This window comes from Canis aureus, chromosome 2, assembly GCF_053574225.1.
Source record: "Canis aureus isolate CA01 chromosome 2, VMU_Caureus_v.1.0, whole genome shotgun sequence".
In the NCBI taxonomy this organism is placed as follows: domain Eukaryota; kingdom Metazoa; phylum Chordata; class Mammalia; order Carnivora; family Canidae; genus Canis; species Canis aureus.
The window spans coordinates 17,829,110-17,848,735 of record NC_135612.1 but is presented as its reverse complement, the minus strand read 5'-3'; the positions used below and the strand labels follow the sequence as shown (position 1 = coordinate 17,848,735).

Genomic DNA, 19,626 nt, shown 5'->3' with positions numbered 1-19,626 from the left:
CTTCCACTTCAGTATGCTAGGACAGGATGATTGGAATACAGCCATTTTGAAGCAAACGTGTTTTCTGCCCACAAAGACTAAGTTTATCATTAAGAAAAATAACCTCATAATTGACTAATTACATTGATATGTACTGTACAGATTACATAGTACTGAGTGAACATAGCATGAGGGATTTCACATAAAAAAGGGGATTGGGATAATTAGAGAAGTCTCCTATGAGAAAGTAACATGACAGTTGAGAACTAAAGAATGAGTATGACCTATCAAAGTAAGTAAGTAAGTAAGCAAGGGAAATGGACATAGGACATTCAAAGAATCAGGAAGGCAGAAGGATAGGAGAACAGAAGTCATGCACTGGAGGATGTGAAGAGAGGCTGCAGAAGGAGAGAAGCAGTGGATGAAGCAGGGGCTTCTTAGGTGTGCTGAGGAATTGAACTGTATATCAGCAGTAACAAGATACTGTGTATTTATAAGTAGATTGACAGAGATTCATAATTTAAAGTGATTGCTCTGACTCCAGTGAGGTGAAGGATCTAGAGAAGGGAAATAATGATGCGTGGAGTCTAGTTGGGAAGTGAGGTGGATAGTCCAACTGAGAGATGATAGGGAGTTACTGTACTGAGTGATGGCAGTGTATGTGGAGACCTGAGGACCAGTTTCAAAGGTCTTCAGGAGAAAGAATTATCAACATCTGTGAATAATTGGAATTGAAGGTGAGAGAAAAGTCGAATATAATTTCCTGATTTCTGAGTTTTGTCATTGGTTAGATGACATGATACTTTATACCAAAATAGAGAACACTGGAAAAAGAACAGAAGGAAAGATAATGAGTTTATTTTTGGATGTATTGAATTTGGAACTATGAAATAGTTAAGTGGCTTGTTTAAGTATTTATATCCTTACCTAATGTGTGTCCATAATTAGGCAGTTGGGTTAAGAGTCTAAGATTCAGAAGATAGATCTGGGCCAGAGATGTTAGAATTTAATGGGTTCTTAGAAATGCTTTTGTCCAACCCCATTTTTGTTTTGTTTTGTTTGGCTTAAAGCAAAGAAATTTTTGTTTTACAATTGTGGAGGCTATAAGTCTAAAATCAAGGTGTCAGTAGGGGCATGGTCCCTCTAAAACCTGGAGACAAGTAGACTTTTTTGCCTTTCCTAGTTTCTGGTGTCCTCAGGAATTCCTTGGCTTGTAGCAGCAAACTACAATTACCCTGTTTCTGAATAAGGCTGCCTTTGGGGCACTGGGCAATCCCATTATTTTATAAATGAAGAAAGTTAATCTTGGCAGCATGTATTCATAGAGTACTTTATTGTTTACATAGCACTTTATATCATCTCATTTATTCTTTACAACTTATCTGAGGAGTTATTATCTCCATATATGTCATTGAGAAGTCTAAGACAGAGGTCAACATTTTTAAGGCTTCCTACTACTTTGAACCTACTACAATGAACCCTTCTGCAGAAGATTAAAGTGACTTACAAACAATGGCAGGTAAAGATATTGCACGAGCAGGGACAGAGATTTGGCTGGTTTTGCAAGGTCCTTTGCTTCATGGCCTTTTTATCATAAAGTTTTAGTGAAATTGCTGAGTAGAACAAGGGAAAAATAATGGAACTTGTTAACCTACTCTTGAGACCAAGTAACCTCACCTCTAATTCATGGGACATGTCTAATAGAAGGCTCAGCCTGCATAGCTACTTTCCCATTGGTGAAAAGAGGTAAGAGGTGTATTTTAATCTCCTCAGCAGTTTTGGCATAATAACATAAACTGGGTGGCTTATAAACAATAGCCATTTATTTGTTTCCAGATCTAGATGCTGGGAAGTCCAAGATCAAGATGCTGGCCTATTTGTTTCTGGGGAAGATCTGCTTCCTGGTTCATAGATGCCATATTCTTCCTGTGTCCTTACATATTGGAGAGTGCAAAGATACTCTCTTGCAAGATTCTTTTATTAGGACACTAATCCCATTCATGAAGGCTCCACCTTCATGACCTAATCACTTTCTAAAGGTCTCACCTTCAAATACTATCACAATGGGTGTTACGACTTAACATATGAATTTGGGGACAGGCAGGACAGGGGAACTACACAATTCAATCTGTAGCGAGGTAGAGACAAGTACAGAAGCTTTCTTCCTCAAGAGTAGAAGACTCAGCTGGCATTCTCGTCTCTGTGATCCAAGGTGAAGACATGAGGGGAGGGGAGTTCTTCCCTATAACAATGTCTCTAAATTACAGAATCGGATACTTAACTTCCATATCTAGAATACAGAATGACATATCTTTAAACCCAATTCTTAAAGGGAAAGGAATAACTCTTTAAAATTATTATAACCAGTAACTGTGGGCTTTTTGTCCCTGAAAACCTTAAAAATAGGAAAGACCTCATAGGCAAAGGGAAGAACTGGGGAATCCTATGAGGATTGTTTCTGCCCAGTGATGATGCTAAGATTGTGGAATATTGTGTTGAGATTTACAAGTATACTATAAACACTGTAGTTGCTTAGATTTGCTTAGATTCTTTGCTATTTTAAGTGGCTTCCAGTGGAGAAAAATTTGTCCTGTGTGAATAATCTGGAATTTCTAAAATTGTTTCATTTTCTTTGAATATTAGCAGCCCTATTGTAGTATTTCAATTTAAAACTCTTGAACTCATCCAATCAAGAACCATTGACTTTTGCATGTAAACTAGAATCTATTTTACCCAATAGTAGTGCTGATTTTTATTTTCTTAAAAAAATCATATTTTGGTTCAGATATGTTGAAGAGTCTCCCTAAGAAAAAAAATGGAAGCATCTATACAAAGAAGCAGATTAAGAGCATCTTTGAAAAGCTCATATCATTTAGTACTAATTTACTTGAAGAAGCAACTATAAACTTCTGAAATTCACGCAGACTCAGTGTGACTACCGTGTCAGAGAGAAATTTATACAATATCTTAGTGAGAAAACATCTTTATTGGGAGCTATTAGAGACTCTTCTAGCCTGATTATATGTGTTAAGTCTAATAATGATTTAACAATTCTAATCTTAGTCACAAGTAAGTGACCATGATATATCAGCAAGTTCTTATATCTTTTGAATCATCAAAGGACATTTGAAATACAGTATCTCTTGCCACTCCTCTTCTTTTTAGGAAGAAGAAAATACATTCCATAACAGTTAGCCTCAGCTAGGGTTCATTACTGGTTCATTGCATATTTCCCCACTGTTTTTTAGATACTAATTTTACTAGAAACAATTGTCCTTAAATAGTAAAACTGTCATTATGCTATATGTGAGTTTAGGAAAACTATCAAAATTAACTTGGCTCTGTTAGATTTCAAGCACTTAGTTACTATATAATGAAAGGCAAGGGATGTTAGAGAAAATTAAAAATGCACCCCAAACTGATATTGTAATTTGCAAGGCTACAAAATGATACTCTTATGAAATATGTGATGCTAAAATACTGAAGTAAGAAAGAATTGTTGATAGATTTTTTGAGGCTATTAAAACTATTAAAAATGCAACTAATCAGTTTCAGAGTCTGAGGAACTGCTAAAATTGGTATGATGCCAGAAAGAGCATGCCTTTTCTAAAAAGTTCTTTTGGTAAGAATTAAGCAAGTAAATAGAGGCATTAAATTTTTAGTGTAGAGTCTGAAGCTTTGGTAGGCAAAATAACTACTGGAGGAATTTATACAAATTCAAGATTTTGGCTTAATTTCCTCCCTCCTTCCAGAGATTCAGATTCTCTAGGTCTAGAGTGGGGCCTGGAATCCAGCCTTTTAAAAAATGAAGCATCCTTGCATTATCACAATGCAAGTGGACATGGGACTGCTTTAGTATTGATTAAAAGTCAATTTCTTGGCAATTTGGATAAATCTCAATATCATAGTATTGATAAAAAGAATCCAGTTTGAAATTAGTATGTGCTGTATTATACCTTTTTATAAGTTCAAAACAAGCACAATTGACTTGTATCCTGTTAGAAGGCAGAATAGTGATTATCTTTCCTGAGGGACTGTGGATATAAAGGGCATGAGGGGACCCTCTGGGTGTTGTTAATATTTTATTTCTTTTCTTTTTTTAAATATTTTATTTCTTGAAATGTGCTGATACTATAAGTGTTTTTATTTGTGAGCAGTGTACCTTCTATATGTATGTTACACTTCAGTTAAACACCAGTTAATTGCCTGAGTGCCTGTAGTCTTACATACAAGAATCTCAGAATATACACTTTCTTCTGAAAGACAAGTCAATATTTTTAAATAGCTGGACCACCAGCCATGGTCTGTGATCAATTAGATATAATAATAATGCAAACAATAAATTTAGAACTAATGCAATTGGCTGACTAAACTAAACTTGACTTAAAAAAATCCAGTGTTACAGTATTTTTTAATTTATGGCCCTGGTATTTTTTAATTTAAAGTTGAGTATATTAAAAAAAAACTGGTTAAAAGATTCCACCAACTATTGAAAGTGATGCCCTTGTAAGTGCATTGTTATTTTATTGCTTTTCAAGATATTTTTCTTTGCAACATATGTGATGTTGTGGTCATTTTTCTTTGCTGTGCATGCAGCTATGATTTTCTTTGAATTTTCTAGTTTTTTTTATTAGAAAAGAGGAATTATAAAGTTTTTATGAAGTCAAATACATTTTCTGATCCTTTCATTTGTTCCTCCTATTTTCCTTTGCACCTTTAACATGAGAATTGTCTTCCTCATCAAACATCTATCAAGGATTCTCATCTCTTTAGTCTCTATCATGTCATCCTTTTTATTTGTTTACCTATAGATGTCAGGCACAGTTTAAATCTTTTACATGTTCAGTGGGACATCCTGAAACCCATTCCTGCAGCATTTGTTGAACTTCTCCCATACGCTTGTTTCCTTGTGGAGATGTCTATGTAAGGTTTACAGAGATGCATGTGGATCATGTCTTTAGGGCCACATACCAGAGAAGTCTGGAAATGCAAAGCTGAGGAGCAAGCTGCAATGGTCTGCTTAAAAAGTCATCTAGGCTACCAGGAAACTTGAGAGGAAAGGGTGTGAAAGGTTAGGCAGAAAGAAGCAGAAGCCAGAGAAGGTTGATTAGAAAGGAAAGCATTTCTTAAGTGGGAAAACTGGAGAAACTGAACATGTTCAGCCTGAAGAAGACAGAATGAATGGGTACATAATAACTACTTTCAAATATTTTGAGAATGTTATGTAGAAGATGCATTAATTTTTTCTGCTGCTAAGAACATTGATTAGAAACATTGAAAATTCATGGTAGAATAATTTTGATCCAATATGAGAAGGTTTTTCTTGAAATTAGAAGCATTTAACTGTGAGGAGTGATCTCTGTGGTGGTTAAGTGCCCCACTACTGGAAGAAGTAAGACATTATTTAGATTACGAGTAGTGAGCAATGTTGTGGAGGGAGTTATTTAATAAAAGGCTGAACTATATGCATTTGTGTCCTTTCCAATCCTTAGATTCTGTGATTCCATGAGGAATAGTACAGATGTAGTTATTAATGAAAAGCAATCATAATCACCCCATTCACACCTACTCTCATTCTCTCCACAAAAAATTAATCTGACTAAATCATTTACAAGAGGAATCTGATTAACCTCTGTAATTTAATGTGATATGAACAATACTATTCAAGGTAGAATTTAAAAGATAAAGAGACAATAAGCAATGACAAGATTAATATTTTTGATTGAAATGTCACAAATAGAAGATAGTATATTCCACTGTAATCATGAATGGTTTTTAAACATTTGATTATAAATGTAAATATTCCCTCAAACACACCATGTACTCATGATGAAGCTTCAATAATTGTATTATTTTGATTTACCAAAATTATCAGCACAAATGACTCAGTAGTACTAAAAGAAATTTTAAAGGAGTTATATAAACTAATTTAAGATTCATATTGGTTGAGACAAAATTTTTCCATAAGAATTCATTGGGGATGGTTATTTTTATGTTGTTCTGATCACAAAGCATGTGTTAATTTTCTTTTGTGTTCAGAATATTGTATTTGGTGTAGATATTTATGATGCTAGTGGGAATTTTAGTCCTCAATTTGTGTTAAGCTGAGTCTTCACTAAGAGGAAGGCATAAAGGATCTATAATTGTAAAGGCAGTCAGTGGTAAATTGTGGAAAAAAAATTTCCATTAAGAGGGACCAGCAAAGCCCAATAGAATAGAGTGTATAAATTTCCAAGTAATTCCCTTGATTTGATTTGACAAGGAATAAGTATTTGTAAATAGAGCTTGCAGAAATCAAGTAGGTTTATTATTAAGATGATCTTGCCCTTATTCCTTTTCCCATATGATAGTATTTGAGTTATTAAAACAAATACCAGGGACCAGGGCTAATCCTAGAAATATTGAGAAACTGGTCATAATTGGTTCAGTTCCACCCTCCTCTCTCTCCATTTTTTTGAGGAGCTAGGGGCCCAATATCATAGCTATTTAATGTGTAGATAAGCCAGTCTTGTGACCCATGTTTTGAACCCATTCCCCCAGTTACCTGTAGTTTTATTTCCTCAGAAACCTCTCTGAAACTGGATGATAAATTAGTTCATGTGAAGATACTAAGATGTCCCAGGTACCACTTCTGGTCTGGTGATGAAATTCTAAAATAGATCTTACATCAATTCGTATATTTTTAGACTTGCAGAAGAGGTAATCTTATTTCAAATACTAATTTCATAGATGAGGAACTTCAGGACAGGGAGCTTAAATAAGTCAACCTAAATAATCTTTCTGATTTTCTTTGAAGACATTGTCTCCTGATACTCCTGGTAGTCATAGACATGTAAACCTTTTGGACTCTAAGATGATACTATATGTTCACAATCGAGGGAATTTTTTAAAAGTAAAACAAAATATGAGGATATATATAGTCATCTACCATACTGATGGAAATTTATGTTGTTACAGATGTTTTGAAAGCAATTGAAAACTATTAAAAGAAAAACTGTGTATACCTCTGAATTGTAGTCCCCGTTTATAGTGATCCAGCCATAGAAATGAAAGCTTTAGTATGTAAGCACCTACTAGCTATTTATCATAGCATTTATTTATAGTGACAAGAATCTAGAGACAAATTGAATGCTTTTGATAGGAAAATAGTTTAAATAATCCAACAAATATTAAGCATAACTATATGTCAATAATTACTTTAGATACTTGGAATATGTTAGTGTACATACAAACAGTTGAGAATGGAGCTTACATTACAGGATGGGGGAGGAAAACCTAAGAGATCATATAGTATGACATAAGTAGGTATATAATATGATTAAATGAGATAGTAGTGATGAGGTTTGACAAATTAGCATCTTATGGTGGCTTATTTGAGAAGGTGAGAGACTCCTAACTCTGGGAAACGAACAAGGGGTGGTGGAAAGGGAGGTGGGTGGGGGATGGGGGTGACTGGGTGACGGGCACCGAGGGGGGCACTTGATGGGATGAGCACTGGATGTTATGCTATATGTTGGCAATTGAACAACAATAAAAAAAAAGAAAAAAGAGAAAAAAAAAAAGAGAAGGTGACATGTTAGCAAGGAATTGAAAGGAATTATTTGAAAAATATTCTAGACAGAGGGATCAAGTAGAGCAAATACCCTGAGGAAGAAATATCTCTGATCAGTTTTGTGGGAGGAAGTGCTATGAACAAGTCGAAGACTAGGAGATTTATCAAGCATCACAGTAGAAGATGACACTAGACATGAGACCGAGTAGTGTTGCCAATGGAGTGAGGAGGTCTGGAGAGCTAGGTCCTAGAGTTGCATCCTGGAGTACTCAAGTATTAAGAATCTGGGGAGAAGTCTAGGGACTAGTAAAGAAACCCGGATAAGAGCAAGCAGTGAGGTAGAAGGGAGAACCAAACCAAGTGAAGAAGAAGGAAAACTTGGGGGAAAAAAAGTGAAGAGAATCTAACAAATAATTGATAAATAGGGTTAAATATCATTGATAGGTTAAGTAGGTTAGGGACTGATAATTGATTATTGATGTAATGATGTGGAGGTCCGTGGTAACCTAAATGAGAGCAATTTTAGAGAAGATATGGGGGTCAAAGTCTGATGAGAATGAATCTGTCTTAGGTAGTTTGGGCTGCTCTAACAAAGTACTATAAACTGCGTTTCTTAAACAACAAACTTGTTTTTCATAGTTCTGGAGGCTGGAAGTTTGGGATCAGGGTGCCAGTAGGTTAGGGTTTTTGATGAGGGCCCTCTTCTTGGTTTATAGACAGCCATCTTACTGTATCCTCACATGGCAGAAAGAGCTAACTAGCTCTTTGGCCTCTTATTATAAGGATGCTAATACCATTCACAAAGACTCCACCCTTATGACATAATTATATCCCAAAGATTCCACCTTCAAGTACCATTGCATTGGGATTAGGGTTTTAACATATGAATTTTGGGGGAACACCAGTATTCAGTTCATTGCATTCTGCCCTTGTGCACCCCCCTCATTCATGTCCTCAATACCAAATACATATATTACATTTCCGCACCTCCAAAATTTTAACTCATGGCAGTATCAGCTCTAAAGTCTAATATCCAAAGTCATTTAAATATCTAAATCAGACATGAATGAGACTTGAGGTATGATTCATCCTGAAGCAAATTGCTTTCCAGCAGTGAACCTGAGAAACCAAATGTGTTACATGCTTTCAAAACACAGTGGTGGGCCAGGCATAAGATAGACAATTCCATTCCAAAAGGGAGAAATAGGAAAGAAGGAGGGGTGATGGGTCCCCAGCAAGTCCAAAATCTGGCCAGACAAGGTCCAGGAGATTTTAAGGCTTGAGAATAATCTCCTTTCACTTGATACTTTTGCCTTCTGAATCCACTAGGGTAGCAGCCCTGCTTTTTGGACCTGTTACAGTGAAGGTCTTGCCCCAGCACTCTGTCAGGCAGGGTCCCTAGACCTCTGCTGAGCAGCTCTGCCCTACTACTTTGAGTCGAGCCCTGTCCTCATGGCTTTGGGCAGAGGTCATCTGGCCTGTTGAAAGTGAGGTGATGGTCCCTACTTTTGTAACTGAGGAGGACCCCTGATCTCTGAATCACCTTCAGGGTCATTATTCCTTTGTTTTGAAGAATAGTGTCTGTTTGCAGCTGAACAGCTCTGTGGTTCTGTCCCATAATATTTGAGAAGTCTGACAATTTTCATTCCTCCCCATCTCCTTCTCATTCATTTCAATTAAATATATTAAGAGATCTATATTTACTGATTGATAGAGATATTTAGGATATTTTAAGAATTAAAACATGCATATTTGTGGTATTTAATGATTCTATTTCGGTATAAATAATGAAATAAAAAAACCAAAACTTCTAACATCACGTATATGCTGATATATGTACATATCTATTTATGTATGTCTGTGAACAGAAAGAAATATATGAAAGTTGTCTCACTGTTAGTGCCAGTCACTTATTATGGTAAAGGGAAATGAGAGCATTAATGGGGACATGGACATTGTTGGGACGGGATATTGCTTAGCTTTGTCTTCAATCATTTTTGTATTAATCATTTTGCTTGCCTCAAAGAGCATGCATTAGAATTAAAATTTGAAATCCATTTAGAGATAAAGTTAAGCCAAAGAGTTAATCAGTTATCACAGATTTGAGAAATTATTTTATAATCCCTATCAAAGATTCCAGCATGTAATTGAGAACTTTGAGTAAAACTGAACACTAACAAAATGATTCTTAAATTAGAAGTTTAAATAAGAAAACAAGTAGTTTCATATTTGTAACTACTCAACCTGAATTGACCCAGAAGGAAATGAATGCATGTTCTCTCTTCAATGAGGGAGATGTAGGGGCTGAACTAATTGCCTTCTGCTCAATTCATCTTGAGACATCACAAAGGGAAAGCCACCAGCATGAAGAATTCTAGTACAGTTGTAGATTTCTTGCCCATGGACTTTGGAGACTGAACTATCACAAAATTATCCATAGGAAGACTCACTTTAAAAAACTATTAGATTTGCTTACTATTTAAGAATATATTGTCTATTTGTTACTCTTCCTGAGTACTAATGAGGAAAAAGATCTGCTCAAGATTTCAGGATCTGTGATTGCATTACACATCCAGATCTAAAAGAATTTTAGAAAATGTACCATTTACCTAACCTAGATAGAGCCATCCATTTACATGGGTGTACAGTGATCAGGGTCTAGAGGTTGTCAGCTTTCTTTAAGTGCGTTTAGGGGACTGACAGGTAACTGAGTCACAAAGGTAGGTTGAAGAAAATGGAGTGGCAATGTCTGTCATCTTGGAGCATACATATTCATTCAAATCTATTTTAAAATACTGTGAAAGCTGAATAAGGCATTATAGACTTGGCTAAATTGTTCAATTTTTTTTGTTTTAATAGCTCACATGGTATTTTTACCAAGGTGTTATTGATATTTTTGGTGGACACTTCTTCCTTGTAAAGGAATGTCCTACATATTGCAAGATGGTTATCATTGTGCACCCCCTCCAACCCCTGCAACAAAACATATATAGCACTCCACCTCTGTCCCTACTCTCCCACCCCTGAATATTATAACAACCACTTTCCTCCATGTTTTAATGTGTCTACTAGGAGGAGAGTTTGACCCTGGGTTATGTGCCCAACATTAGGTTTAGGGAATAGTGTTATTTTTTAGTAATATGTGTTGTTTTACCTAGATCAAACTCAAAATGTTGGACAAATAATTTAATTTTGCTTTTGTTGTTGGGGTCTGTGACACTCAGTGACATTTTGTGACTCATCTTTCAAGAGACTTTACCTTTTTTTTTTTTTTTTTTATAAAAGTCCATCAAAATGTTAAAGTTTAGGATGCCTGGGTAGCTCAGTCAATTGTGTCTGACTCTTGATTTTGGCTCAGGTCATGATGTCAGGGTTGTGAGATCAAGCCCCACATTGGGCTCTGTGCTTAGCAGAGAGTCGGCTTGAGATTCTCTCTCCCTCTCCTTTTGATCCTCCTTCTTTCTTTCTCAAATAAATAAATAAATCTTTTAAAAGATGTTAAAGTTTATTACTTTAGTGAAATATTAATTATATATGTATATTTCTTATATATTTGAAAATGTTCCAATAATTCATTAAGGGTTGATGGATTTTCCCTCAGGCATTCAAAAAAACTTATTATTATTATTTTTAAAAAGCTTATAAATCAAAGAACTGTTTTAAGAATAGGAAGTGAACTAAATCTATGACCTTTCTGGCACAGGCTTTACTCCCATCAACAGAGTTGTACACTTATGATACTATGTAAATAATAAATAACTGTGGGTGACAAATCTAGAGGGAGAAAAAAGCAAGAGGTGAGACATCTACAGTCTTGCTGTGCATTATCTTCAGCACATTTGTTGCATTGTGGTTTTTTGAGGACCAGGCTTCCAGAGTGTTGCTTGCTAATGGATACTAGCTAGAAGGTGAGAAATCTTCTTGTCATTTACTGTGGTCAGAGAAGAAAAAGATATGTGTTGAATGGTTAGGCACATGTCCAGTAGTCAACTGACTGCCTAATGCATGATTTATCAGAAGGAGTTGAACCTTCCTCACTGGACAGAACTTGGTTTCAAGCATGTGTTCATACTAGTTCTGAACCAAAAGGTAGGTGGCAGGAGAGGGTATCCTGGGATGAGGAAAGAGTATGCCTTTGGATTCAGCAAAGACCTGTGTTTAAATATCAGTTATGTTAGTTACTTTTTACATGTTATGTTATTTACTATTTACATTTACTTTGGGAAAGTAATATTTCCATGCTGGGTTTTTTTCATGTATTTCTCCCCCATGTCTTAGGAGAATCAGTGGAGATAATGTCTGCAGAATGTTCACTTTTTTCCAGTCTTTCTTTTCTTTGTCTCTTTCCCTTCTGTTTCTTTCCTTTTCCTTCAATTTCCTTCCAAACTTTACATATTAAATTCATTAAATTCACTGTAATGCATTTCTATATAAGGAACAAAGTTAATAATGGAACTACAAATGATTTTAAATGATTTTCCACATCGACTTTTATATTTTTTAGAGATATTAAAATAAATACATGGCAGTGTGTCTTTGTAGCACTATGGAAGTTTACTCAGTTCTTTGGACTACTAAGGTCCCTAGGTTACCTTAATTTCTTAGCATCAATTGCTTCATGTCACTGGACATATTGATGCAATAAGTTTCTTGAGTTTCTGTAGCAATCATAATAATTTGTGCAGGGCCATATATAATAACCACTAACAAATAGTTTGTGCAGGGCCATATATAATAGCTGTTAACAAATAGTGACTTGATGGGTGAGTGTAAAAAGAAATAGAAAGGAAACTTAAAACCTTTCCTCTTCTTGAGCCTGCTATCCAGATGTTCTGCAGGAAAAAATTCTATTGTTTGTACTTTGCCTTGGGGTCCCTCAGATATCCTGGAACTCTTGTTCCAGGTTTATTATTACCTTTCTGTTTTATTACTGATTTTGGAAGTTTTGGAGATATTTAGCTTTGAGTCTTTGAGATCGCATTAGATTTTGTTAGACCCATATTGTGCTCTTTAAGTTACAAGATGAATGTTGAATTATCACAGTACCTAAAAAGCAATGAAATTCTGAAAAGGAAATTTCAAATCTGCTTCTTACTATAAATGCAATGGTAAAGCAAATGATGACAAATACACATATGTATGTATATTTTACATATAAACTTTTACACTGAAGTTAAGGCAACCTATTTTCCATAATAATACTTTTAAAAATAAATGTATCAAGAGCAAGTCAGTGTTGCTAAAAGATTTAAGTGGCAAAGAGAAAGTATATAGTAAAGGGAGAAGGTTCTAGAATATTACTGACTTAACATAAGAAAAAACTTATTCCATTCCATTTTAAATAGGCATCATATTTTATGTAAGAAATATGAATCTTATTCTATCACTGTAGATTGATATTTCACATATTTGAGTTTGATGTGTATGTATTTTTGCCTTAAATAATACCATGCATTCTGTCCCTACTGTCTCTATCTCTATTCATCCAGGATTGGCAGGTGGAGCATCATGCAGTACTATATTTTAAACTAGGTGCTTATATTATGAGTAATAGTACTTCCTGAAATTGTATGCCTTTTAAAAATAAAATGAACTATAATTTTGCTTGTCCTTTTAACAAATGTGTTTTATGTTTTAATTATGAAATATTTGCTGAAATTTAGGAAAATTCTTTATTTTTTATTTTTTTATTTTTTATTTTTTATTGATAGTCACACACACAGAGAGAGAGAGGCAGAGACATAGGCAGAGGGAGAAGCAGGCTCCATGCACCGGGAGCCCGAAGTGGGATTCGATCCCGGGTCTCCAGGATCACGCCCTGGGCCAAAGGCAGGCGCCAAACCGCTGCGCCACCCAGGGATCCCTTAGGAAAATTCTTAATGCTTGGAATCAAGTTCACTTGGAAGGTAGAGAAGAACAAATTTTAATAATTGCAGCAAAGGAAATTTTATCTATTTGTAGCAATAAGTTATACCTGACAACATGCTTGCTGCCCCATATCAGGCTAAGGGTGCCATTCGTAAATAAGTCATGCCCAGTTCATGTTTATTTTTCATGAAGTACATGCAAGTTTTATAGAAAAATCAAGTAATGTGCATCTTTTAAGAACCTACAATATGAAAAGGGCAAGCTCCAATATTAGGTGGTGTCTATATCTGTATAGTAAAATTTTCAAGCTCTTTCCTATGCTAGGAAAGCAGCAATTTGCTTTAATACAACAACTTTATTAAGCTTTCTTTTTTAATATAGTAGCTTTGTTTATTTTAAATAAAAATAAATTCTTAATTTTAATTCTGAATAGACTTTATTATTTAGAGAAGTTTTAGGTTCACAGAAAAATTGAAGAGGGAGTACAGAGATTTTCCACGTATCCTCTGTTTCCACACATGTACAGCTTCCTCCTTTCTCAACATCCCCCACCAGAATGGTGCATTTGTTATCATTTATGAACCTGTGTTGATATATTATAATAACTTAAAGACTATATTTTATATTAGTGTTAACTCTCAACCTAAAAAATCAATATATATAACATTTTTCTAGATTTCAATGTGTGTATCACCTGTTTATTTGAACCTAGATATTTTAAAATTTTCCTGGAATTTTCTTCTTTGACTTGTGGGTTATTTAGAAGTGTGTTGCTAAATTTGCAAATATTTAGAGATTATTTCTGATAAGTTTCTGTTTATTTTTGGTTCAATTATACTATGATTGTATTAGTTTCCTATGGCTGCTATGTAATAAATTAAAACAAACATAATGGCTGAAAACTTCACAAATTTATTATATTTAGTAGTTTAGTGGTTGAGAATTATAAAATGGGTCTTACAGAGTGAAATGGATGAATGGATAATGAAGATGTGATATATATAGATATATATCAATACCCATACACCAAAGGAATATTTGTATATGTATGTAAACTCTATGAGACTGCGGTTTATCGGGGATCCGAAGAAAAAGGTGAACGGTAGATTGGTGCCAGAAGACAGTTGCGTCACCGACGTTCAAAGGGCCCAGATGGAGAGCTCCCCCAAGCCTTACTGTGTGGGAAAGAAGTTCTACGTGCCCCTGGAAAGACTCGTTGTTTTTCCAAAGGTGAACCGCTTGGTTGATAGTGTGGAGCGGCTGCGCAGCCTCCTTTCCGAGGCGCTGAAGCTGAACAGGGACCAGAGTGCCCTCCAGGTGGACTTGCAGGATCACTCCTGGCGACCGTGCTTTCCTACTGAAGCCGCGGACCTTAATGATAGGCTTAGCTCGAAAATTGTACGTTTAGGCAACTTAGTTTTGAATTTCCCTACCCTTGCGTGTTTTCATATGATTTTTGGGGGTGGTGTAGGGTTCATGTTCACACGTTTCTGTTGTACCCGTGTTAAATGACTTAAATTTATAAAGCAAACCATGAAATAAAACTTTTCCACTGGAAAAAAAATCATATGTGATTTTTTACATGTACATATATCCATGTAATGACATATATATGATTATTTATTATTCAGCTGTAAAAAAGAATGAAATCTTGGCATTTGCAAAGACCTGGATGGAGCTAGAGAGTATAATGCTGAGTGAAATAAGTCAGTCAGAGAAAGACAAATACCATATGATTTTTCTCACATGTAGAATTTAGGAAGCAAAACACATAAGCATAGCTGGGGAAAAAAAGAGACAAACCAAGAAACAGACTCTTAATTACAGAGAACAAACTGATGGTTACCAGGTGGGTGGGAGGGTGGGTTAAATATGTGATGGTGATTAAGGAGTGCACTTGTGATGAGCACTGAGTGATGTATGGAAGTGTTGAATCACCATGTTGTATGCCAAAACTAATATTACACTGTATGTTAACTATATTGGAATTAAAAAATTAATAAAAAAATTACTCCACCCCCCCAGACTACTTGTATTGATGTTACTTGAAGGAAGGTTTATACATAGTGTAGTTTCAAGCATTAAGCACATGACTCTTTTTTTTTTTTTTTACAGCTTGCATCTTTATTGAGCAAATACTACTAAAGTAGCTAAAATACATTGGGTATTTGTGAATACATCAGTAAAGATGGCATTGTTACGAAAGCCTGCATTTTCAGCAGTGCTCAACTGCAGCTCTACATAAATGACAAATATGCAGAGTACTGTTTTCTTCCTCTACTTACACAGCTGTTATACCTGTTCTAACAAAGAAGGGAGGAGGAAAATGAACATGAAACAGAAGAGGAACAGGGCAGAACAAAGCCTTCTCTGTCAAAGGAAGAGCTAAAAGACAGTCATATAAAAATTCATGTGAGCTTTCAGACTGGCTAATACAACAACAATCCCTGAGTAGACAGTATTATCTGATTTTATTTTTGTTTATCTACTTCATTGGGAGCAAGGACAAAAATGTAAAATCTACACCCTGCTTACCAAAACTGTCAAGAGTGCTCTGTCTCTAAAAAAAAAAAAAAAAATTATAGACTTTTTTTTTCAACTTACTTTTTAGGAAAAGTGTAATTTTCATATTTCTACTCAGATGCCAGTGTTTGGGTTTTTTCCAGAAGGGGTTTATTTTAAAAGTTTGCCCCTTTCCTCCCAAATAACCTTTGAAACAGAAAGAGCCAAAAGAGACATCTAAAAATGCTTGCCAAATGATTGCTTATCTTTCTTTAAGGTAGGCAGGTGAGGCTACTGAAAAGAAGAGATATGGAAAGTAAATTAGAGTTTTGTGATTGCTCCTGCTACAGGGACTGCAACTCCATGAGTGCAAGCTGATGAAACATGAGTCTCTTTGAGATGGTGTTCACTCAACCTATCATGCTGAAGAAGAAAGCCACACTGAAGACATGAGGAAAACAAGTCAAGCCAGTCTAGAGAACAACATTCAGGAAACAGAGTACCAACATCTCCTTAAAATGTAGAAATAAAGAATAACTCCATCAGAGCTCCCTGGCCAAGGAGCATGTTGAAAGTCCAAAGTAGCACCATTCATCAGTGTCTCGGGTCCTAGGAGTGTATCTCAGTCACTTACGGTGAGGAATCAAGGAGTTTCAACTACTTCTACACATCAAAAGAGTACATGGATAAAATATATACAGACAATTGATGAACGTAAACCACTTGGCTTGTTACATCGAAATGAAAAAAAAAAAGGGGGGGGGGGACTCTTGACTCCTCCAAGAAGCAGTTGGGAACTGTGTGAGTGGAAAAGCCGGAGTGGACCGGTTGTGTGAGAGCAGAGGGGGTTTGAGTTGTGGAAGACATCATGGTTGAGAACCAGGCCTGAAGGCCCACCTGTAAAGGTTATAAACATGAATTCATAGTGTGAAATTCTGGGCATTTTCACCTGAATCAGAAAGATTAAAAACTAATTTGATGATTATTGTCCACTGTAAATTCTCTAAAGCAAGGCTCAGAGTCACATAGTTCCTTCTTATACTTGATTTACACAGAAAAAATCTCATGTATGATACCATGACCTCGTCAGTACACATACACCATATAGAGATGTTACAATTAAAAAGAGTAGAGGTGACTGACACCTGGGGAGTGGAGTTCATTGCCACCAAGTGGAGTCAGGGAAGTATCCTCAATCTCCTCACTCTTCTTGAGTTCACTTCCTTTGGGGCAGGAAATTTTCCCTTAGGGAGCATTCCCTCCATTTCCATATTTGGAAATAGTTCTTGACTGATGCAGACAGAGAGCTCTGGGTAGTAAACCATTTTGAGAATCATTAAGAGTCTTGGCTTTGCACCCTCCCTCTCTTCAGTCCAGGGAGATCAACAGACAAAAGCTCCACTCCCTCTTCACTCTCTCCTCTTTACACCTGAAACACAAATATAGATGAAAGAGGGCATCATGCTAGAAAACTGGGCTGGTGGGGATGGCAGTGATGGTGGATGGAGGCACATGACTCTTTCCATATGTTTCTACACATAAGTTTTAAAACAGTTATATTTAATGAAAGAAGACATTATTTGAAGGATTTTTTAAAAAGATTTTATTTATTTATTCATAGACACAGAGAGAAAGAGGCACAGACACAGGCAGAGGGAGAAGCAGGCTCCATGCAGGAAGCCTGATGTGGGACTCCATCCTGGGACCCCAGGATCACACCCCAGGCTGCAGGCAGCGCCAAACCGCTGCGCCACCAGGACTGCCCTATTTGAAGGATTTTTTAAGAAAAGATTTTATTTATTTATTTGTGAGAGACACAGAGATAGGCAGAGACACAGGAAGAGGGAGAAGCAGGCTTCCTGGAAGAAACCCGGTGAGGGACTTGATCCGGACCCGGGATCACACTCTGAGCCAAAAGCAGAAGCTCAACCAGTGAGCCACCCAGGCATCCCTGAAGGGTGTTTTATACACAGTGTAGTTCTAAGAAGTTAAATTCATGGCTTGTCCAGTATGCTTCTACACATAAATTTACCAACACATATCTTAATGAAAGGATATATTACTGGAAAGACATATTGTACACACTGTTATTTCAAAAAAAAAATCAAGATGACACAGTAAAGCTGCATTTTTGGGGGGAGTCTCTAGGGGAGGATCAGTTTCCTTGCTCTTTCCAGCTTTTAGAGGCAGTTTATAATCCTTGGCTCATGAGCCTCTTCCTCCATCTTCAGAGTCAGCAATGTTGTGTGGAGTCCTCATGTTGCTATCTTTGATTCTCCTTCTTCTGCCTCCTTTCACTTTTAAGGGCTTTGTAGATAACATTGATTTCACCTGAAACATCTAGGATACTGTCTCTATTTGAAGGTCACTAAACTAGCAATCATAATTTCATTGTTGATTCCAATTCCTATTTTCCATGTAATCTAATGCATTTATAGGTTTCATTGATTACTACACAACTTTAGGGATCCATTATTTTGCCTGCCACACTGGGAAAACATACTTCATGTGGTTTCGATCCTTAAAAAATTGTGAGATTTGTTTTATGGCCAGAAATACACTGGGCCTTGCTGAATGCTCCATGTGTACTTGAATGTGTTTTCTGTTGTGTTGAGATCCTGACTGACTTCTCTTGTCTACTAGTTAATTATCAAGAGTGGCATATTGAAATTTCTAACTAAAACCGAGAATTCTCTATTTCTACTTTTAGTTCTATCAGTTTTTGCTTCATATACTTTGAAGCTTCATTTTTAGGTACATATGTATTTAGGATTATCATGTTCTCTTGGTGAACTAACCTTTTTTTCATTATAAAATATTCTTTTTATATCTGGTAGTATATCTTGTTCTGAAAATGACTTCATCTGAAAATAACTTTGCTGCTCTAGCTTTCTTATGATTCCTTTCTATCCTTTTGTCTTATATGTGTCACTATATTTTTTAAAAAAATTTTTAATTAATTAATTAATTTACTTATGATAGTCACAGAGAGAGAGAGAGAGAGAGAGAGAGAGGCAGAGACACAGGTAGAGGGAGAAACAGGCTCCATGCACCGGGAGCCTGGTGTGGGATTTGATCCCGGGTCTCCAGGATCGCACCCTGGGCCAAAGGCAGGCGCTAAACCGCTGCGCCACCCAGGGATCCCCTGTGTCACTATATTTAAAGTGGATTTCTTATATGGAGTATATTGTTGGTTTATCTTTTTAAAACAGAATTTAAGGGGCACCTGTGTAGCTCAGTTGGTTAAGTGTCTGACTCTTGGTTTAGACTCAGGACATGGTCTCATGGGTTGTGGGATTGAGCCCCCCTTTGGGCTCTGCACTCAGTGGGGAGTCTGCTTGAAGATTCTTTCCCTCTGCCCCTCCCCCCCACACTCTTTATCTCTCAAATAAATAATGTTTTAAAAAATATATATAATTTGACAACTCTGCCTTTTAATTTAGGCTTTTAGGCCATTTGTATTTAATGGAATTTTCTATATTATCACATCAAAATGCATTGTTAAGTTTCAGAGTAGACTTACTTTTTTTAGAGCAGTTTTATATTCACAACAAAATGTAGTGGAAACTATAGAAACTACATACCCTTTGCACATCCACCCCAGCCTCTCCCACTATCGACAACCCACACCAGTGTGGGATTTATTACAATTGTGTTTATTACAATTGGTGAACTTATCCTGACACATAATTATCTCCCAAAGTCTATTGTTTATACCAGGGTCA

At 36.1% G+C, this 19,626-nt stretch overlaps 1 long non-coding RNA gene and 1 pseudogene across 24 annotated transcripts in view; one reads left to right on the top strand and one right to left on the bottom strand.

Moving 5' to 3' along the window:
* The window catches only part of LOC144293771 (uncharacterized), a 583,355-nt gene that overhangs the window by 183,066 nt on the left and 380,663 nt on the right, over positions 1-19,626 (top strand). Inside the window, exons 7-8 of one of the 24 annotated variants that reach the window (XR_013361105.1) lie at positions 15,515-15,811; positions 16,252-16,536. The exons of 22 other annotated variants lie outside the window; for them this stretch is intronic. This is a non-coding gene — a long non-coding RNA (uncharacterized LOC144293771). The remainder of the gene's footprint in view (positions 1-15,514; positions 15,812-16,251; positions 16,537-19,626) is intronic. One more of the 24 variants, XR_013361080.1, reaches the window with a different exon arrangement.
* On the bottom strand, positions 16,895-17,226 carry LOC144293767 (neuronal regeneration-related protein pseudogene; annotated as a pseudogene).